At 47.6% G+C, this 22,402-nt stretch overlaps 1 long non-coding RNA gene across 3 annotated transcripts in view; it reads left to right on the top strand.

Annotated features, from left to right (window-relative positions):
* Window positions 1-4,605: 4,605 nt before the first annotated feature.
* LOC136793102 (uncharacterized) overlaps window positions 4,606-22,402 on the top strand; it is a 162,546-nt gene continuing 144,749 nt past the window's right edge. The window contains exons 1-3 of one of the 3 annotated variants that reach the window (XR_010837914.1): window positions 4,609-4,693; window positions 5,254-5,327; window positions 7,927-8,065. This is a non-coding gene — a long non-coding RNA (uncharacterized lncRNA). Of the gene's footprint in view, window positions 4,694-5,190; window positions 5,328-7,926; window positions 8,066-22,402 lie in introns of those variants that run through there. The other 2 variants (XR_010837912.1, XR_010837913.1) reach the window with 2 other exon arrangements.

Genomic DNA, 22,402 nt, shown 5'->3' with positions numbered 1-22,402 from the left:
CCTCCTCTGGGTCGATGCTCCTTGACCTTTAATGAAAAGGCAAGAGACAGGACAGACGCTCAGTTATTTATCCCCAGTTATGGATCTGCTGTTTTTAATATTTTAACACATTTACTTAATCCCACTGCAATCTCTGCAAGGAGCCATGATCATCCCCATTCTAGAGATGAGGAACCGGAAGCTTAGAAAGCTCAAGTGAGTTGCCTGAGGTCACACAGCTTGTCAGAGGTCTAGCTTGCTTTATCTGGTTGGAAAATTGGTGTCTCGATTCTCTGTAATGCGTTTTCCCTCCTAGACTTTAGAATTCCACTCACTGGCTTTCAAGATGGCGTGTTGTACCTTTTCTATGGCAGTTGGAAAGATAAAGGACTGAGAAAGAGTTGGGTCTCATCTGACCTATGAGGTGAGGTGGGCTTCCGTAAGCCTCTCATCCCCCTGGCTAGGCAGGCCTGGTGTATAAAGACTCCTCAGGAGCCTGAATACCAGGGCCTGGTGGGGAGGATGGGTGCCGTCACTATGCACTAACCATTATCCTATGGACCTTATATGGGCTCATGTTTGTAACGGGCAGAGCAGCCCAATGTGGTATAGACTATTCCTTGCATTCTACGGAGGATGAAATGGAGACATAACGATGATAAATGAGTTACCCAACGTCATTTGACAACCAGAAGACAGGGCAGGGATTTTAAACCATTGGCTTCTAACTCCAAAATCCATACTTTTTCCATTAGGTCACCATGTGTCCGAGTCAGGGGCAAGTGGGAAAGTACAGAAACATTCTGAGGGAGTGTGAATGAGGGTGATGGGAAACGAGCAGTTGTATTTGGGAGGGGACAGCGTGTGGGGGACGCCATCCTGTGTGAGAGCGGTCGGGGCGCAGGATGTGCGCCTGCAGGGTGGGCGGAGCTGGCCTTGGCTGTGCAAGTCTGTGCTGAGCAAACGCTTGTAGTTGCCCAGTGTAGGGGCAGGGGGCAAACTTCAGATGTGGAGAGAGGGTTGAAGAGGCCCTCTCACCCTCCGTGTGGTGCATTCAAACAGATTGAGCTAAAAATAATGGGTGTCCTTTCTTTGAGATTTATATGTCCCCCTTGCATGAAATTAACAAAGATGAAACCAACATTATATTTGCCTTAAATATTCTCCTCACTTCAAACCGTTATTCTCCCTTCCAATATCTTGAGACAGGTGTGGGCGGGGCCGGGGTGTGTGTGTTTCTATCTTGTTTTGTTTCTCGATAGCCTGATAGCCTGCAATAAAGCCAACTGTGGTTAGAAAGAGACATTTTCATTCCACATGAAAAAGCGTGACTGAGAAAGCAGGAGAGTCTATTTTATGTTCTTTTATGACTGATATTTGGACAAAGTGACCACAGCCAAGTTTGTAGCTAATGATGGAAAGGGGAAGTTTAATAGTGTTACACAGGCTGGGTCGTGGCTCTATGAAGGGAAGTTTAGTGTTACTTACCCTACCTCTGCTCTGGGCTTTTCATAACAAACACGAAGTGACTGGTGTTAGTGAATGGGGTTTAACAATGCTGAGGTGAAAATGGAAGTTTGCCTCAGGGCTCATGTTGTAGCCATAGTTGCTGCACGATCCCGAGGTTAGACTGTAAATATCGGGACCTCACAGGTTGGGCTTAGAACAAGTTCTCAACTAATAAGCAAACTTGAAGAGTTAGGAACATGATTCCTGTAGCCAGAAGTAGACAGTCTGGTGCATACAGACCATGGGGAACAAGCATCGCGGGGGCACCCATTTACTCTTTCAAAGCATATTTATTGAGGGTCTACTAGAGAAGGGCTGAAGACGCATTTCCCTCTTGGAGCCCACATTCTAAAAGCTGGTGATCTGGGCCAAATGATCATTGCACTATTTACAATAGCCAAGATGTGAAAGAAACCTAAGTGTCCCTCAACAGAGGAATGGATAAAGAAGATGTGGTACCTATATACAATGGACTATTACTCAGCCATAAAAAAGAATGAAATGTCATTTGCAACAACATGGATGGACCTAGAGATTATCCTACTAAGTGAAGTAAGGCAGACAAAGACAAATATCATATGATATCACTTATATGTGACATCTGAAAAAATGGTACAAATGAATTTATTTACAAAACAAATAGACTCATAGACATGGAAAACAAACTTATGGTTACCAAAGGGAATAGCAGTGGGTTGGGAAGGGGGGAGAAATTAGGAGTTTGGGATTAACGTATACAAAATACTATATATATAATATATATTATATATAGCACAGGGAACTGTACTCAATATCTTGTAGTTACCTATAATGGAAAAGAATCTGAAAAAGAATATATACGTATAAATGTATAACTGAATCACTTTGCAGTACAGTTGAAAGTAACACAACTTCGATTTTAAAAAAGAAAAACTGCAACCTCCCCTACATGGGTTGTAGATTAACAGACATGCTTTAGGGCAGCGCTTTTCAAATGGGGTACTTATTAAAACACAGATTCTGATTCACTAAGTCTGGGCTGGGGCCCGAGGTTCTGCATTTCTGTCAAGTTCCAGGTAACTGCTGGCGCTGCTGTGCCTGACCTCACCGTTAGGAGCGCAGTCCAGGCTCCCAGCCCAGCGTGCTTTCTCTGTGGTCTGTTCATTTCAGTCTGTGGCGTCACGTGGTCTGTTCATTTCAGTCTGTGGAGTCCCATGAATCCAGTTTTCCTTCCAGCATGTGAACTTCAGCATATTCAATAAATCCATTCATCATCTTGAGGAAGGGGCTAGAGATAGGGATCCCCTCTCAGTGTAGGTAGAGACCTGGTGGAAGCACCATCGCCTGAGTGTAAGGGTCAAGACTCTTGCCTCGAGTAGAACAGATTGCAGGAATACACCTTATTGCAGTTCCATGTTCCACTTGGGCTGGATTTCAGGGGCTGCCCCTAATTGTATGGAACTTGAACTTGGTCCAGATTTATGACACACCACCTTGTATTTTTCGGAGGAGCCCTCAAAACACAATTTGCTCCTTTTGTCTCAATAAAAACACTTTTTTTTTCAGGTCACAGGTGCCTGTGTCATTGCAGACAGACACACACACAAACACACATATTCTTCGTTGTTTCTGGTTACAGTTTTCAGATCGGGCCACATTTCAGCAACACAGTCAGTCCCCAAATGCCAGAACTCCCAGTTGAGATGCTGGGATTTCAGCAGTTCCCCAACATCCAGTTTTGGGAGGCTTGGTCTCGTACAGGTGCTCTGTTACTCCACTATAACCGACACTCAAAAGCGACAAGGACGAGGACATCGGAGCGGGGAACTGAATAATGGCCTCTGAAAATTGGAGATCCATTTAGAGTGGGAGGCCATCTCGTCCGCACCCTTGGTAAATGTTATAAAGCGAAGGAGCTATAACCTCTGAATTAGTGTGGAGAGGCAGTGGAGTGCAGCAGGCTATCAGGAAAAGGGTATCGTGTTTGGAAATGAGGGTTTGATGCACGATGAGAAGCAGAAAATGCAGACGTTTTTCATTTGGCCAGAGATCAGCAGCTTCTGCTAGCAAACAGTTCCTGGACGGATGAAATTTCATCGGGGAGAAAGGGGACCGACACACAGCCAGCAGAGGCAGATGATTTTCCGAGACGAAGAAAAATGCAGTCTGGGGTAAATGCTGTTTACTCTAAAATATGAACTACAGAGAGAGTCATTGTTTAATCATCTGGGGCCTTTAAATAATTCACTTTTTGTGACTCTCTCATCCGAGTGCCATTACCTCTGTGCTGCCCACCTGTTCCCCTGCCAAATTGGAATGTAACCCAGTTAATGAGGCCATTATCCAAAGCTCACTGCGGAAAGAGGGGGAATTTCACCTGGGACGAGGAACACAGGAAAAAAAAAAAAAAAGTACTGTTCTGTGACCTTTTTTTTGCTCAAAAAGTTTGGAGAAAATGGAATTGTTCATAAGAAATGGCAGGAGAGCGCAAAGCACAATTTACCCCATGATGTAATAGCAGTAGTGCACATACTTGCTGGAAACCACTGGACTCTTAATTAAAGGGCCACAGATCTTTAGATTTCCACATAATTAAGGATTGATAATCACCATGCATTGTGCACCGGCACAAAGTAGTATTTAACTTACAGTACTCACATTTCTTTTAAAATTCACCCCAAAGTTCCAGCTTCAGGCTTTGCTTTTATAAATGTGGTTGCTGGAAACTACATGCAAAACCAGCCTTTTTTTTTTTTTTTTTTTTCCCCTTTCTCTCTTGAAGAGCAAACCTAGTAAAGTCACTTAATGTTTCAGGATGCCTGCACAATATTTTTAAGTCATTTGCAGGTAAGGGAAGATTCCGTAGCCCCAAGAAATAGGATAAATACCAGCCACCTTCATTAACCTGCTAAATTTCAGGAGAGAGAATGGTCTCTGAGAGAGGCGTACTGTTGGTTATGAAGCCTGCGGACACCTCTGTAATGACAGATCGGGAATGATTGGGGGCACTTTGCTGAAGTTTATTTCCAATACCACGGAGCTTGTGGTTATTCATTTGTTCAGGCGTTTGACGTCTGTCAGGACCTGCGCCAGGAGGCCATGGTAAGAACTAACAACAACAGCAGACACAAAGAGACCGGCTCCTGCCTGCTCTGTGTTCACAATCAAACGTGCGAGACAAACACAAACTAAAGAATCAGATGGAGAAATATGGGATGAAACCGCGGTAAGTGGAAGGAGGGTGACCTGGTACTCTGAGAGCTAATGGCAGCAATTGACCAGGTCAGGGAGGATCAGGGAAGCTTCCAGAAGAAGCAGTACTAAAATGTTCATCCTCCAAGCATAATTCCTTAGTTCCTTCAATGTTTAAGGGTTTAGCTCACCTTTTCGGAATGCTCATCTACTCTGATCTTCACAATAGAAAAGCAAGGCAGAGACTGTTCTCCCCATGTCACAGACAGTGGGGCAGGAGTGGGCGAGAGCAGACTGCCGGGTAGAGCCCAGTCTCTGGGGTTTCGTGCCATCCTTGATATATATCAGCCTTGTGTCTGTTTTTTGTCTGCCGCTTTCTGGATGATGTTTCACATATTAAGCCTGATGAGCCTTAGCTGTGACCAGCCTCTCGGCAGGGGTGAAACTCTGAGTCACTGAAATAAAATATTCTTCAGCTGCTGCTGTCAGCTGGCCTCCTCAGATAGCCGTTGCCGTGTCTGTGGATTAGTCTCTGCTATAGCCCTCCGCTGTCTCCTCCTAGATTCTCAGCTCTCCTCTGCTTGATGTTTCCAGGGATGGGACCCTGGCTGCCTCCTGACGTGGTCCCCTATCTTGGGACGGCTGCACATATTAGCAATATCTTTAGGGTAAGCTGCTAAAGTTCTCACGGTGTCTTCTGCTTGGTCACATGGCTTCTGGTGCAAGAATTAATGGAAAGACTTTAGCAGAAGTGGAGGTAAAGGATTGGGGACCTTCTGGAACCCAACAGTGTGATAGAATGGGGCACATGAAGCCTGCTCTGAAACGCGTTTGTGCTGGGTTTGTTCAGGGATAGACTGCCATCCTTCCTTACTCCCCATCAAGACTAGAACTCTAAAGAAGTAGGACCTGTCTGAGACATTCCGAGTGGTCCTCCCAGCAAATACAGTGGGTACACCCTCTACTCCTCATCCGCCAGCACATTTTCCCCTCGCTCGATGTTTCCGCATGAACTTCATAAAACAGTGGCCTGTGAATTAGATGAAGGAGGTCCTGGGGGGTCCCCGGGGGGCTGGGATATATGCCCCTGACCCTGATGGACTTGCCACAGTGGCTGGAGGTGAATGTTTCCTCCCCACGCTCTGAGCCGTCAACCCCTTTGAGATTCTCCTTCTGAAATCTCTGGATGCCCTGGAAATTACAACTGGGAGTCCAGAGCTGTGAATTCCTTTGTTTCTTTAGGAGATGACTATTGTAGACCCTCCTCGCTCTCATAAACAGGCTGTAAGTGGAGTGCAGAGCTGGCAATGGCAGTTTCCCCAGGTGGCCTGGGGTTTCTCCCAGGGGGCAGGCTCCCACTCAGGAGGTGTGATCAGACCAGGAAAGGTGGGGAATTCACGCCACAAAACCTCTGCCAGGTTTTGAAAGGAGAAGCCCTTTGACTTCGTATAGGGAGAGAGATGAACGAGTAAGATATCTCAGGAAGAAAATGACCTCTTCCAGATACACACCTTGAAGCCTGATACTGTCTTCCCCTACCTGACAACATGCTTGGCTCTCAAGGAATTAGAAAACAGAAACCTTACTCTGCTCAAGAGAGAGGGTTGGATTTAACATTCAGCTGATCAGGCTCTACTAAGCTCTTCCTGTGAAATAGTGGCATTTTATTGCCTGCTCTAAGCACATGTCACAAACAGCGTCTCATTGTTTGGGGAGAGCCTGACACATGGATTCAGTGGTGCCCATTTTGCAGATGAGAGAAGTCAGACAGTCAGGAAGAAGCCGTACAGTTAGGAGTTTGGATTTGCTAGCCTAAGAAGCCCTCTTCTTTTTCATGAGTCAAGTTCTCTCCTTAGGAGGCAACACCTGGTGCTAAGGCCTAAGGATGGCTAGAGGGATGAGAAAGCCTCAGCGGCGGGCAGACTGTAATTTGTGCCGCTGCGTACATTCGGTGCAGTAGGACAGACAAGGCTAACAGAGCAGAAAACAGGTGGAGGCTTCTCTGTAGTGAGATTTGAATTCAGGTGTGAAAGAAGGATCTGAATAACAATCAGAGGATGGGTGCTACAGACCAAATGTTTGTATACTCCCCAAATTCATATAGTGAAACCTAGTCCCCAGTATGGCAGGATTTGGAGGGGAGACCTTTGGGAGGTGATGAGGCCATGAGGGTGGGGCCCTCATGAATGGGATTAGTGTCCTTGTAAAGGAGACCCCAGAGAGCTCCCTTGCCGTTTCCAGTGTATGAGAACATAGTGAGAAGATGGTCCTCTGTGTACCAGGGAGTGGGCTCTCACCAGGCACTGAATCTGCTGGCACCTTGATCTTGGACATCCCAGCCTCCAGAGCTGTGAGAAGTAAGTGTTTGTGGCTTCAGGCACCCAGTCTGTGGTGTTCTGTGACAGCAGCCCAAACAGACTAAGACAACAGGGATTCCTGGCGAGACACTCACTGGTGTGGGCAGAGGCCGGTTGGAGGCGCGGTCAGGGAATAGTCAGACGAGGCTGATTAGAGCTTTGCAGTTAGTTGCCTGCAGGTGCATCAGGTCACAGAGAGGGACGGATCCGAAGACTTCCTGTGCAACTGCAATATCTCTGATGCAGTGTTTCTGGCCCTCAACACCGTTGACATTTCGGGCTGAGTAATTCTTTGTTGTGGAGGATGTCTTGTGAACTTTAGGATGTTTGACAGCATCCCTGGACTGCACCCCAGTCGTGACGACCAGAAATGTCTTCAGACTTTTGCCAAACGTTTCTTGGGGCAGTGGGGGTGAGGGCACCGCTCTGATTCCATCCTTGTGGCAATCTCAGCAGATGACTTCACTCTCCTTTGTGCTGACATAGGAAAACAGAGGCTAATGGTTACAAAACTCGTACCTGGGAGCGTGGGGGTTTGAAACCACATTTGTTCCGATCCTTGACAAGACTGTGCCTGACTGCCAAGGGGGAGAAGGGTCAGGGCCACCTCTTGGACTTGGTGGTGGTGGTGAGCTTTGATCTGTTTTCTCGTGCTTTGGAACTTGCCCCTGGCCTGGTTTGCTTATCCGAATAGGCAGAAGCGCCCTGTCCGGCACGAGAGCAAATTGTTGGATTTTCAGCCCTTTTGGTACGGCTTATTAATGTTCTTGCATAACACTCTGTGAACTGACTCATTCATTCTCAGCATTTGCTGAGCTCTGACCACGTCCTAGGCATGACGCTGGGTCCCGGGGAAAGAAGGGTGAACAGATCACAGCCTGATCCCTGCTCTCACGACTTTACATCACAGCTGGAGACAGACAACAAGACAGTAACAATCACCACAGCAGCAGCGAACCCGAACAGCACGCTCTGATGGGAGACACCAGGATGAGAGAACCGGCTAGATAGCCCGAGATCTGAAGGCTGAGGAGGTACCGGCTCTGGAGGTAGGTGGAGGGTATTGGAGACAGAGGGAACAGTCAGTGCAAAGACCCTCAAGTGAGAAAGAGTTCGCTGTGTTTTAGAAATGGGCAGAGAGGTGTGCGGGGCTGGATTTGCCAGGAGATCACCACCCTAACACTCGTGGTTGAGCACCGGAAATTCCCAGCTAATCGCCCTGTGGACAAGATGTCTGGAATAATGATGACTTCAGCATGGAAAAGAATAGTGGATCTGAATGTGTCTGGAGATCCTCATGTACTCCCAGCCTGATAACTTCTCAGGAGACACGTCATTGTCTACACATGTTTCTTCCCCAGACTTTCAAAATCTGGGGAGGAAAACATTGTCCTCTACCCGTCTGGGTTCTTCTGACTGATCTAAGAATTAAGTTGATGTGAGACACATTAACAGGAGAACATCAAACAAAAGCTTGATAACATGTACACGTGGGAGAGAGCCAGGGAAATTAAGTCGCCAAAATGGCTGAAGCCCTCACCTTAAATACCACTTCCAGTTAAAGACAAAAGAGGATGTTGGGGGCGGTGGTTTGGGACTTCAAAGGGGAGGAAAGTAACTCACATGGAGACGGAAAAGCAAATGTTTGGTAAATAAATGTTTGCTGGACCCTGCAGAGACACTGGGACACAGAGAGGACTCTGATCTCCAGGCCCCCTGCTGAGTTCCCCCCACAACCGGAAGCCCATATTCTCAGCAGATGTCTCTGCTGATAGCGCCATTCTGGGAACAGGCCCTCTAGCTAAATTCTTTTAGTCAGTTAGGGGGATGGACAAAGTTTCTTCCTAAGTCTTTTGGGCCCTGATTGTTTTCAGCTCAAAATAATCCACATGCCAAAGCGACATTTCGGGGAGGCGAGTTCTGCTGCCCTACCCAGATCCACTTGGGTCGTCTCCGTAGGAGGGGCGGTGGGGCCTCGGGGACTGCCTGTTGCCGGGCTCCCTGAAGCCGAAAGCCCTGCCTTTCTCCCTGCAGTTTGCACTTCGAGGCTCTGCCTCTGTGCCGGCCTGTAGGGGGGGGGAACCCCCTGTGCCTGTGCCGCCCCTCCATTCCCTGTCGTGCTCTTTGCTTTGCCCTGCTCTGCGTCCAGCCGCTCAGGGCTCTGAATACTTGCTGGCCTTAGGAGCCCCCTGTGTTGTGCCTACTCACGTCTTTCTCCAGCCACGAGGCCCTGGTCACTCCTGTTCTCTCTTTCTTGCTTTGCTCCCCTGATTGTCCCGCGATGGATTCTTCTCCGGCCTTGTGTCTCAGAGTTTGCCTGCAGCCTGGCCTTTCTGTCACGCTGGGTGCATTTGAAGCAGGTGTGGGAGCCTGTGCCCTGACCTTGCCTGGAGCTTTGCAAGCCCTGGGGATTTTCCCTGAGCTTTGCAAGCCAAGGGAAGATTATACCCCCATGCCTGCCTCTGGGAACGCACTGCCTCCTGGCTGAGGGGCTTGAAGGGGCTCAGCGTTTTCTGGACTAGGAGGCAGCCCAGTGGCAGATGAGACAGGCTGAGATGTGCAGTCCATAGACTCGAGCTAGAATACAGGCACCGGGAGGGAGGAGCGGTGGAGTCTCAGAAAGTTCCTCCACCTCCTGACACACGGGTGCCTGGGTGCCTGGCAGCCAGCTCAGGGTCGAACTCCCGGCCCTTCTTCCCCGGAGTGGGGGCCTCAGTGTTTTCCTCACCCGCTGGCCGCATGTGTGCCTCTCACCCCCAGGTCTCTCAGATGCATTGCAGATGGAGGATGCTCCTCCTCGGCTTCAGTTTTCCGGGTAGCCTGGAGCTGGAGGAGACCGTAAGCTTGGGCATTTGATGTGGATTCAAACCCAGGCCTCACCATCCATTGGTTATGTGATTTCAGACAAGTACCTCAATCTTATTGGGCCTTCATTTCCTCAGATGTAAAATGCAGATAACGGCTCCCTCAAGGAGGGCAGCCCAAGCCTGAGCCCTGTCAAGAGTCATCTCCATACATCAGTATCCCTTTTCCTTTCAGTATCCCTTTTCCTTTCCTCCCTCCTCCCTCTCTCCCTTCCTTCCTCCCTCCCTCCCTCCCTTCCCTCATCCCTCCTCCCTGTCTCCCTCCCTCCTCCCTCCCTCCCTTCCTTTCTCCCTCCCTCTCTCCCTCCCTCCCTCCTCCCTCCCACCCTCCTGAATGCATTCAGGGCAAGATCACTTGAGGACATATATCCTTTGTCTCCCTGTGAGAGCCTCCCTCCCCACCCCCCACCTCATGTAATTGTCAGCAACAAAGTTGGAAAATAAGGCGTCTGAAGCAGCTCTCGGCACTGCAACATCTGCACCAGGCAAAACTCGAAAAGCCCTCAATCCCCAGTCATGAATGCACTATAAAAACAATGTGGCAGAAATGAAAATTGTTCCATCATAATATTTCACAGTTCTTTTTGACAAAAGCCAAGCCGCCCTCATGAATACACATTTCCCAGCATCTTATGCATTATGCATCAGCCTATAGCAGGGGACCTGGGAATTACCAGGTCCTAGTAAAGGGCTTTTGAAAGTGCCTATTTTGTAAACAAATGGAGCCCAGACCCCACACTCAGGCTCTTTAGGTAATTTAAGTCTGACTCTGGCTGCCCGAGTGGGGACCAGCTCTTCTTAGGGCCATAAATGGCAGGTGTCTCCAACGTTCTCTGGACGGAGAGGGGTCTTCAGTGTTCGGTAGTCTCATCTTTAATTTCCGAGTATACAGCATGGCCATCCAGAGGGGCAGGGACAATTCCTCCCCGAGCCAGAGGCAAATGTTGCCGTAATACCAAACGAGCCCACCAAGGCTGGCCGGGCAGTCAGGCAAATTAGTCAGGACTTCTGACTCCCAAGAGCCTCCACGGGATCAAGCCCTGTGATGGGGGTTGCTGCTGGGTGGAGGGGACAAGGAGGTCTGAGCACACAGAGGCTGGCCTGTCTCAGTGGGCTTGCAGGAAGCATCTCTCCTTGCCCCAAGTAGACAAACTGGAAGTAGGTATTAAGCGTGCGTTACTGTCAGTGGGAAGTCCCTTGAAGATTATTAACTAACTCCTGCGGTTCAAGGAAGGGGAGACCGAGGCCAGGCATTTTAAGTAACATGTTCAAGGTCACACTGGTTAGTGAGCAGTAAGTAGGTCTGGGACTGCTGGAAGCCAGTTGTCTTTTCCCAGAACCTCCCACTGCTTCAATCATGAATTGGCAGCAACTGAAAGGACCAGGGGTAAAATGGTTACTGATTGCTATGATTTAAGCAAAGGGCAGACAGGGATCCTTGCAACAGGCCTGGCAAAGAGCATAATTCAGGGCTGTTTTGTGTCATTTGCAATCTGTCCTCTATGGTAGCCTTATTTGAAATGGTGAATGATGCATGATAGATATCTACTCATTACATTATATCTGTCACAATAACAAGGTGGTGATTGATTCATTGCTACATGTATTTATCTCATAAGAATATTCAGCTCCCATTAGGGGTTGCTACAAATGGCTTTGAACTGAGGGACAGGAATTCTGAATTCCACTGTTGGTATGCCCTATTCTTCCCTTCTGTGGACCTCAGATTCTCTCCTGTAAACAGCGAGGCTCAGGAGGGATGGTCTCTGGGTTGCATCCCAGCTGAGATCTCCCACCTGCTAGTGTGTGAGTACGGGCACCGTGCAGAGGCCTCAATGAAATCAGGGGGCAGAAGGGCCCACCTCATGCTGTATAGATGCATCTGCAGGGCTGGGCTCCGCCATGAGGGTTGGTGGGTGGGCTGGAGAGGGGGGCGGGATTGACCCCAGTTAGGGAAGTTCCTCATTACTGCACCTGCTGCTCTACAGCTGTTGGATCCGCTTGCTGATTGGTGCAGTTTGACTAATGAAAGCAGGGACAGCTGAAGGCTGATTGAGACAATGAGGCGGCATTACCCCTCACAGACACCTGGCAGAATCAGCGTAGGAGATGGCTGCTTCCCCTCCTCTGCCGACCCGGGGAATACACTGATACGGGAGGTGGCTGGAAGGGGGACGTCAGGATCATCATGCTGCCTCCCAAACTGAGAGCCCACCCGTGATGCTCTACGCCTAGTATAAGCGACGCTCAAACTGCTGGGCACTTTTGTTGTTGCTGTTGTTGTGAAAACACTCCCCATCTGGAGTTTCTGATTCAGTAGAGATGTGTGTGGATGTGGTGGGGGAAGTGTTGTGTCTCAAAATTCCCAGGTGAGGGCTTCCCTGGTGGCGCAGTGGTTGAGAATCCGCCTGCCGATGCAGGAGACACGGGTTCGTGCCCTGGTCCGGGAAGATCCCACATGCCGCGGAGCAACTAAGCCCGTGAGCCTTGGCCGCTAGGCCTGCGTGTCCGGAGCCTGTGCTCCGCAACGGGAGAGGCCACAACAGTGAGAGGCTCGCATACCGCAAAAAAAAAAAAAAAAAAAAAAAAAAAATTCCCAGGTGACACTGCTGGTCCAGGAGCCACACTTTGAGCACCACTGATAATACAGGAAAAAAAAAAAAAAAAAAAAAGAATATCTACATATCCTGCATTTCCATTTCTCAGCATCTTCAGACTACTCAAAACTGCTCCCAAATCTTTGTAAAAATAAATAATTTCAGTTTCTACAACTGGCACAGCAGTAGGAAGTGTCCTCAAGTAACATAAATAGTTATTTATTTGGTTCCAGACCAAGAAATAATTTCCCCTGAATTATGAAAGGAAAATATTCAAATTCAAAGCCTTAGAAATTCAGAGGAGCATAAAAATGAAAATGAATGGAAATGCGTCACAGAAGGATAGCAGCTGTTGACATGCTACATTCTTTTAATTTTTGGCCAGTGAATATGTGTCTGTAGGTCTTTCTACTGGTCTCGTGCAGTTTCCCTAAACTGGGATCCTTGGGATGTTAAATAGTGTTATGATCAAAGTAACAAAAACAGTAAAACCAGACACAACAGCGGTAACACAGAAGATACAGCGGTAACACAGAAGATACAGCGGTAACACAGAAGATATATTTTAGAGGCAGATCTGAGATCAAAATCTTTGGAAAATGCTGTGGTAACCAAAATTTAAAAGTTGAATAGGTTTTCAGCTGGAGGAGTTAAACTCTGATGGGCATTCTAGGAGGCATTTGGGGTGGGGGTATCTCCCATGTAGGTTCCTTATGGAATCCCTCCTCTCCTTCCCATCCCCCGCAGCCCTACCCCAAGCTTTTTAAGGGGTGGAGGTTCTTAGCCCTCCTAGGAGAAATGCCTGGAGAGTTGTAAGGAATTCACCCTGGGTATAAAATATGGAGTTGAAAGCTCCTATCACATATCATTCTCTATTGTTGGTCATCCTGGATTTTCCAGAAGGAGCTGCCTTATTTTGTTGAAAATTTAATATGTTAAGCAAGAAATGGTTATTTCACCTCAATTATCAGTCTCTAGACAATCAAGAGTCAGGATTCAAAGTCCATACTTTCCATGGCTTGACCTGAGCTTGCCTTAAGCTGTCTTTCTCTTCTTAAAAGGACACTAATTCCATCATGAGGGTCCCACCCTCATGGCCTTACATAAGCCTAATTGCTTCCCAAAGGCCCCACTAAAAAGAACCATCGCACGGCATGGGGGAAGGGAGAGTAAAGGTTTCAACACACGAATCTGGAAGGGCACAAAACATTGAGCCCATAATAGCAGCTTTGCTTCTTGTCAAGCCAACTAACCTCTTGGAGACTGTTTACGTGTCTTAAAGAGGGATGGTGATGCTGGCAAGATCTGCAAACCATCTCTATTCTGGCCACTGTGAGATGGGCTGGGCATGACCAGTGACACACCTGTTGTTGCCCATCTCCCTGTGTACCACCTCCTCTGCCTGGCTAGCCTCTCCTCCACCCTCTCCCCATTCACCCTCCTAACGTCTACTGGACCTCCAAGACAGTGTTGCTTCCTTCGGGCAACCTAACTCTCCGGAAGCTCTTACTACGCTGTGTTGATCCAGGCCTCTGTCTCCCGCACTGGGCTGCGAGTCGCTCCGTGAACACAGAGACCGTATGTCCCATCTCACTTTCATTCTTCAGTGCCTAGCAGTCTTCCGGGCACATCACAGGTGTTCAGTAAGTGTTTGGATCAATGGACGTGGTGATGGACACTGCAGAGAAGGAAAGAGATACAGTCAAGGTATAGCTGTAACCACTGGTGAAAAAGAAACATACCAGCAGAGAATATAAGGAAGCAATTAAAACAGCAATAGGATTGCCCACAAATATTTAAACAAAACTTCCTACCACAGTGGTTTAACCAGGCCAAACCAATAGAAAAGCACCTTATCATGGTGACAAAGGCCAAAACCAGTGCTCAAAACCCAGCCAGGTTTCCTGCGAGGGTCTTGTGTTTGCTTGACCATTCCACGCACACAGGGTGATCTCAGTGGGGCAACTGTGTCTGACAGAAGCAAACTCTCTACCTACAAATCATGAGGCTAAGAGTGAGCTCAAGCAGTTAGTGATCATCTTAATTAACCCACAAAACTTTATGCATGGCCTGTATTCAGCCAGCCTTTTGATCCCAGGCAGAAATCTATTAAACCCCATTGAGAGAATGAAAAGACAAAATCTGATGAACGTTTTTTACCTTGGTGGATATGAAAGTTTGCAGGTTCGATGACCTAAGACTGATCTATTTGCCAATAGCAATATCACATTAAACTGGGGAAACCATTCGCTTACATGCAAGCCGAGTGAGTTCTCTGAATGATGCCTTAAAATAACATGTGTCCAGGGCCTGTTGAAGCTGGAAAGGATAGAATTAACATTCCTGCTTTAGGGACATGGAAAAATTCCACATTTTCTCCAAAGGAGTACTTTCTAAGTTTGAGTCAGGGACTAGTTTAAGAATCTGGTGAAAATGATAGAATAATGCATGTGCTACATGCACAGAGCACTTCGTGTTTCTCAGGGAGCTCATGGAATTCTTAAATGTCCATCTGTGCATTCCAGTCAGGAATTCCTACTCCTAGGAGACCATGTGGTCTAGTGCACAGGTTTTCAACTGCCAATGTGAGGAATCACATTATCAGAATCATCCTTGAAACTTTTCATAATATACATTTATCCCATGTGGTCTGATAGTGGATCACTGCAACTTTTCAAGAAGGCAGAACCGAGGTGGGGCTAAGACATGGGTGTTTTGAGAAACACCCCAGTGATTCTCTTGCCCCCTCACACCTCACCCCATCATGAGCAGGAGTGAATAGCGCAAGAGGAGAGAGCAATGGGTTATAGACCCATTGCTAGGATATATCTAATATAGTACTACACGACCTGCTGTTGATTGAATCCGTGGATGTGGAACCACGGATACGAAGGGCTGGCTATAAACTTATAGGCAGATTTTTGACTGTGCAGAGGGTTGGCACCCCTAACTCCCACATTGTTCAAGGGTCAGCTGTATAGCTAATAGAGAAATATATCTAAAAGAGGTAGACCTGGGTTCAAATCCCAGCTTCTTTCCTTACTAGCCTTCTGGCCTCACTCAAGGAACATTTATTTCCTCTCTTAACTTCTGTTTCTTCATCTGTAAATGGTCATTAGAAAGCCTGAGCTGAAGGGCATGGAGTTTCTGATGCAACCTTAATTCCCTTTATTTAAAGGAAACATAAAGGTACAAACTAAGAGTTGCATTACGAGGTCTTCTCAAGAAGGAAAATCTCAGACATTGGGTGTGCCGCGTTACATTTTATGCCTTCTACGAAGTGTAGTTGATGATGGGAATTCTCTATGTGCTTCTAAGGGTCTTAGGTGTTGGGAAAGAGTTGCATTTTTCAAAGTCTGCTATAAGGGGATATGTTACTTGTAAAGGCCTCAAGGAGTTTTTCACAGTGAAGGTTATGAGCGAGTGAATATTGCCAATAGAGTTGGGAGTATTTCACCACATGGTGACTTTCCCTGGTTTGGCTTCCAAGGGCATTCTGAGTCATCAGAGAAGAGTACAGATGTGGGCGATGCTGTGAAAAGTCTTTGTTTTTGATTGGAGTGGAAGGATGGCCTAGTTGAGTGGGTGCTACTGGGCCCCAAGGCCTGGCATGGCGGGGGGCATCCTACTTGTGCACAGGTCTGGACATGAGTCTCTTGGGAAGTCAATTTCCAAGACTCTACCATGGGAGTCCTTCTTATCTCTAGAGCAGTTATGAGGATCTTAACTATAAGCTATGCAAAGCCCCTATCCGCAAGGTATTAGGTAGCTATCTTGGTGTAAGTGGTAGTGGTAGTGCTGGCACTAGTAGACTGCTAGTAGTGGCCAATATGACTCAGAGGTTTCATCTGGGCAAACCAAGTTCACAGCTCATGGTGAAGTCTCAAGGCCTGAACTGGATGAACAGAGCCAAGGGGGAGGAGCGTATGGTGAAAGTGGGAACACACGGGAAGGGGACTGGAGTTGGAGTGAAACAAAAAACCCAGGCTGGGCTCAGGCTCTCAACTTTCCTCTACCCAGCCGTGCTCAACTGCAAAAGATGGTATCTCCCACATAGGGTGACAAACTCATCCCAGTTTATCCAGGACTTTCTTGGACAAACAGAAAGTCCATTGGGTCTGGAAATGCCTTGGTTCCTGGAAAACTAGGATGGTTGGTCACCCTCCTCCCACATGCATTCTCCGGCCCATGAAGACCAGGCCAATCCCATCCAGGGCTGTGGGGTGATTCTTCCTGTCCCCTCACTGGGCACTCATGAACACCACAGCCTCTGGGGGCATCTGAAAGGGCATCAGCTTTAACTTCAGCTTCACACTTGGGTTCTTGCTGAGAATGTAAGGACGTTGTCTAGTTCACTGTATCAACAGCTTGTCGAAAAATCCTGGCACATAGTAAGCTGCTCAGTAGTATAGGTTGGGTGGGTGAATGGAGATATTGCCTAGATCTCCAAGTTGCTTGCTTAGCGACCTGAAGTACTGCTTAAATTGAACTAGTTTCACCTTCACAAAATCAAGTCACACTGCCCAGGTCCTGCTCCAATCTGAATGGACCATTCAGGACCGCATAACCCTCTTGCTAATCTTTGCTGCTTCCTTAAAACTTTTCCAGGATGTTCAGTTCGCCACGTTGGTGCATCTGGTCCTCCCCCTTTAAGTAATGAGAAATTTCCTCTTCCCCTTGCAAGTTCAGCAAACCTTGAGTCAGAGCGCATTTCAAGTTGTGAGAGGAACAGTGGTCAGTGTACAAATATCATGTTTTAAATATTTTCTACAGTTGTCCCCATGCATCTTTATTATTTGAGACATTCCAGTATGTAGGTACCCACCCTCTCCCTCCCACCCTATTTCTCCTACTTGTAAGGGTCACGTTCATTCTTCGCTGAGCCTCAGCAGCAAACCATGATGCCTTCTTTGTAACACAGGGTCCCTGCATCTCTATTTGGTTTCAGAACTATTGGGAGAGGACAAGATGACACCCCCTATTTCCAATTTTTAGAGAGGCCCCTTACATTGATGGTTCATCCATTAAGATATTAACTCTCAAGTTGAAAGTTGCAGGACGAAGAGGAAATAAGTTGGGTATGGTTGCTGTCCCTGTAGCCATGAATGCCAGGCTGACATGTATTCCATCAAGATCCACATAGGCTGTCATCATGGTGTCAAGAGATAGGTTTTGACTCATACACACCTGAGGTCAGCTCTCAATCAAACAGTTGATTAGATCTGTGATTTTATTATTGTTGTTTTATTATTGTCATCATTGTCACCATCAGCACGTTTGGCACAACTTACAGGCCATCTATTGCCAATTAGTTGAGACAGCCCTTCATTGAGCGGTGGAGGACGTATCGTATTCTTACCCTCCACCCATAAGGCCGCTTGTGTCTCCCAACCCTAGTGATGGTGCCCAAGTGCTCTACATGCATTTCCAAATACCCTCTTTGTTGGGCACTGTCCCCAGCTGAAAAGTCCTTGGGGTAATTCAGGGAAGAAAGATAATGGCAGGGAGAGGGGTGATAGAAACTTGAGGATTCTGAGCTCTGGGAATTCCGAGCCAGTTAAGAGGTGATCTGCTCACCCTCTTTCAGGTAAAAGTACACTCAACTGATGCTGGAACAACCTCACAGCTCATTGGTTCATGTCTAAGCTCTTAAGGACTCAGTGTGTTTTACTCACTCTCCCGTGGGGCCAAACTTGCATTTCCCTTTCTGTAAACTTCCTGCATTTGCTCCAAATATTCTTCTCTACCTGGAATATCCTCCCTGCCCCTCCAAATTCAACTCCTCCTCCAAGGTTTAGCACAGAAGTCCTCCCTCCGGGGATCCTTTTATTGTGTCCACTGTGTGCCCATCAGGTACTATTCTTTTCTCTGTATTTTCTCATCTCTCTGTCCAGACTGGAAGATATTTGAGGACAGAGACTGTGTCATCCTCTTTGGTTCCTCTTCAGCACCGAGACTACAGTGCTGTTTGCTTCTGATCTCTGAGGCACTTCTGCTGGTTTGCTGGGCAGAAAGACCCACTCCCTGGTGTGGGTGGGTCTTGCCTTTCCACATACCTTTATCGAGTTTTCCAACACCTATCAGATCCCAAGAAAAGGTACTGTTTTAACACAGCTGCCGGGTAGAGGTCATTGCTTTAGACAAGGTTTCTTTTCTTTCTTTTCTAATGAACTTAATCATTTTTAATATCTTTTCCACAGCAGAATACATTAAATGACCCTGACTTGGCTGAAAGCCTTCTCTCGAGTCCTTTGGGAGGATTAGAGGAAGCTTTTTTACAGCCTCTTAGCATGACTGGCTGCCTTTTCCTTTCTTTGGGTTAGCAGAGAGTGAGGTTTGATCCTAACTAACAACGGGGGAGCCCTGAGCCTTGCAGTTTGTGTCCATTGGGAGAGAAACAGGGCCTGGACTCTTTGGAGAAGGGAAGCTAGTATTTTCAATGATTTCAGCTTGTGTCTGAACATGGGGGCTGATAGGGACACTGACAAGGCAGCTTTGGGAAAGCACAGCAGACCCCAGAGAAAGAAAGAAAGCATAAGGGTGAAGAGAAAGAGCTGTTGTCATCTGAAGAGAGTCGACCCTGGCGGTGGAGACCGTCTCCAGCAGTGACGGAGGGAGGATTTGGGCTTACGGTGCAAATTCAAAGTCAGTGACAACTTTTTTTTTTTTGCGGTACGCGGGCCTCTCACTGTTGTGGCCTCTCCCGTTGCGGAGCACAGGCTCCGGACGCGCAGGCTCAGCGGCCATGGCTCACGGGCCCAGCCGCTCCGCGGCACGTGGGATCTTCCCGGACCGGGGCACGAACCCGCGTCCCCTGCATCAGCAGGCGGACTCTCAACCACTGCACCACCAGGGAAGCCCAACATTTTTTTTTTTAATTCACAAAGAGCATAAGAAGAGGGCAAAAAATGGGACAAATGAATCAGCAGTGTAATGAGAATGGAAAATAGTACAAAATAAAGTTGTCATCTATGTGGTATTCAGATTCCTGGCTCATTACCTTCTGGCAACAGGAGGAATTGTTTCACACTTGGGGAGGGTCAGGGTCATGAGGAAAGAAGGGGCGTTTCAGATAGTCTCCACTGGATCCTACAGAGATTCCCTTTGTCTTATATACGTCCCCTTGTTATTTCTGCTTTAGGCCTGTGAAGTAATCTCTCCCCGAAGAATGAGGAATAAGAGGGGGCATATTCTTGCTTTTCTTCTTTCTCTCTATGGCCCCTAATCGAGTGCTGGTCATGGGGTACCATTTAGAACTTTAGAGGTGGAAGCATCCATCAGAGATACGCTGCCTCGGCTTAGTGTCAGAATTAACTGATTGAGTGGCCGAGGATGATTGAGATTTGCGTGGGTCTGAGCAATTGCTATCTCCTTTTAACCATGATTCTCAGACTCCAAATCAAGTAACAGACCCTGTGAGCACATCCTCGGTCTCAGACAGGGATGACATGCCACTGAGAGACCTCAGAGAAGCCAGCAGAGGGAGAATTTGTCCGGACAGCACAGGGAACTGTATCCTCAAGTTCTGCCAATTGCATCACTGGTTTGAGCCTGCATCTTTCTCAGAACATGGCATTAAAACATTCTGCTCAGCTGCTCTGTGCTCCAGAAATAAATAAATAGCAGCACTATTTTTAAAGGATCATTGGGCTTCATTAAGTAAAGAGCAGCTTCTCTTTAACATGGTTTTGAGGATTTGCTGTCTAAACAGTGGGCTGGGGTGTTGACATCCTGGCAGAAGTTTCTCAAGTGTGTATTAATAGGCCTGGCTGTTTCTGGCGCTGCCAGTGCCTGGCTGGGCATTCTTCAGCCAGTCATTCCACCCGCTCTCGGCTTCACTTTCTCATCTGTATGCACAGTGCGGGTAAAAAAATCTGTTTCCCCGTCTATTGTAAGGATGTGATGCAATGAGTCAACTCCACAGCCACTGCAAAGTGCCTGTTGGTTCTTCCGTTCATTAATTCACTGAGAAACACTGCTGTCAGAGGATGCTTTGGATGGCTACTGTCCTTTGAATCAGTCTTTTGGTTTCTCTACCTTGTTAGGACCTAACAAGAGGTCTAATAATTAAAACCCAGCCAGGCTGAGGTTAAAGCTCTTTGGTTCGCTTTCACCCACATGCCACCATAACTGTCCAACTCTGGGCCAGAATTAAGAAGGAGGTAGAATTATCTTTGCATGAAGACGAGGAACAGGGCCCTGGTCAAAGAGCAGTTCTTACAATCGGATAGACTGATTCAAATTCCAGATTGGCTGTTTCCTGGCTACATTTAGGCAAGCAACTTATTTGCTCACAGCCTCGTTTCCACCATCTGTAAGGAGGAACAATAAAACCTATCTTAGAAGACTCTTGGGAGACCAAACGAAATGATGCCTAGATTATGCTTTGTAGCAATCAGTGCATAGTGGTTGCACGCAAGACGGTAGCTCCCTCAGCAGCAACAGATGCTATCGGGGTGGTGGTCTCAGGGCACCGGCCTGTCTTTTCGTTCTTTCCTTCTCTCCCAGGCTCTCCCCACCCGCCCTCCCACCTTCCCAAGACAGCCTTCTTGCATGTCTGCCATCAGAACTCTCTCAGAAGCAACGTGGATGAGTCTCTCGTCCTTCCTCATGGGCTGGACAGTGTGGGCTCCCTTTTCCCAGGTGGGGGTGTATCTCCCGCCTCTTTTGGCTTTGTGGGACCAAAGACTGTTTTCATGAGAGGAGAACTAAACCCCTGGAGTCCTTAAAAAAGTTAAGGTTGAAGTGTATACAAAAGTACATGTATTGTCAGCATATAGCCTATCACAGTTTTGCAAAATTAACAAATCTATGTCATTAGCACCCAGATAAGCAAGTCATTGGCAGGTCCCTAGAAGCCCCCCTCCTCGTTGTCCCTTTTAGTCACCGACTCCCCAGGGGGACCTCCATAGGCTGCTTATGTACTTTATATAAGTGAAATCATATATATGTACTCTTCTGTCTGGCTTTTTTCCCTGGACCCTACATGTATGAGAACCATCAGTGTTGTCGTGTGTAGTTGTAGATTGTTTATTCTCCTTGCTGTGTAACATTCCATCAGGTGAATATACCACCAATTACCTGTCCATTCCACTGGGGATGGGCATTTGGGTTATTTCCTTTACAGTCCAGTGGCATCCACTTTTTGAGACGGTCATGGAGCCTTTGCTCTAAACACCGGCTGCCTCGTCTGCCCAGAAGCTCAGGGCAGCCATTGGGTAGGACTTCAGGGCAATGGCAGAAGTGAGACTTTTTACGTGAACTTTAATTTAGGACCTCAAGTCGCTCCAGCGACAACTGTGGAAGGTAGGTAAGAGTCTCCCGATTGTCCACAAGATCAAACCGTGGCTGGGAAGTTTAGACATTTGCCTGAGGCAAGACATCTGACAAATGCTAAAACCAGGATTCTAATACAGTTTTTAGTTCCTCTAAAAATTCTACTCCTTTCACAAATCATACCACCTCTTTGCCAGATTTGATGAAAAGCTCATCTTAACTGGGCGGGGGGTGGTGGGGGTGGGTGGGGAGCAGTTAAAGGAAAATAGTTTGATTCCAAGGCGTCTACAAGAAATTTGGCCGGGTCACTGCTTCCCTGCGCTGGCCATCCTCTCCTCACTTTTAAGAATAAAGCAGTAGGGCTTCCCTGGTGGCGCAGTGGTTGAAAATCCGCCTGCCAATGCAGGGGACACAGGTTCGAACCCTGGTGTGGGAAGGTCCCACATGCCGCGGAGCAGTTAAGCCCGTGAGCCACAACTGCTGAGCCTGTGCTCTAGAGCCTGTGAGCCACAACTACTGAGCCCACGTGCCACAACTACTGAAGCCCGTGCGCCTAGAGCCCGTGCTCCGCAACAAGAGAAGCCACTGCAATGAGAGGCCCGCACACTGCAACGAACAGTAGCCCCCTCTCACTGCCATCTAGAGAGGG

This window comes from Kogia breviceps, chromosome 18, assembly GCF_026419965.1.
Source record: "Kogia breviceps isolate mKogBre1 chromosome 18, mKogBre1 haplotype 1, whole genome shotgun sequence".
Classification (NCBI taxonomy): Eukaryota; Metazoa; Chordata; class Mammalia; order Artiodactyla; family Physeteridae; genus Kogia; species Kogia breviceps.
The sequence above is the reverse complement of the archived record's forward strand: the minus strand, read 5'-3'. Positions and strand labels throughout refer to the sequence as shown.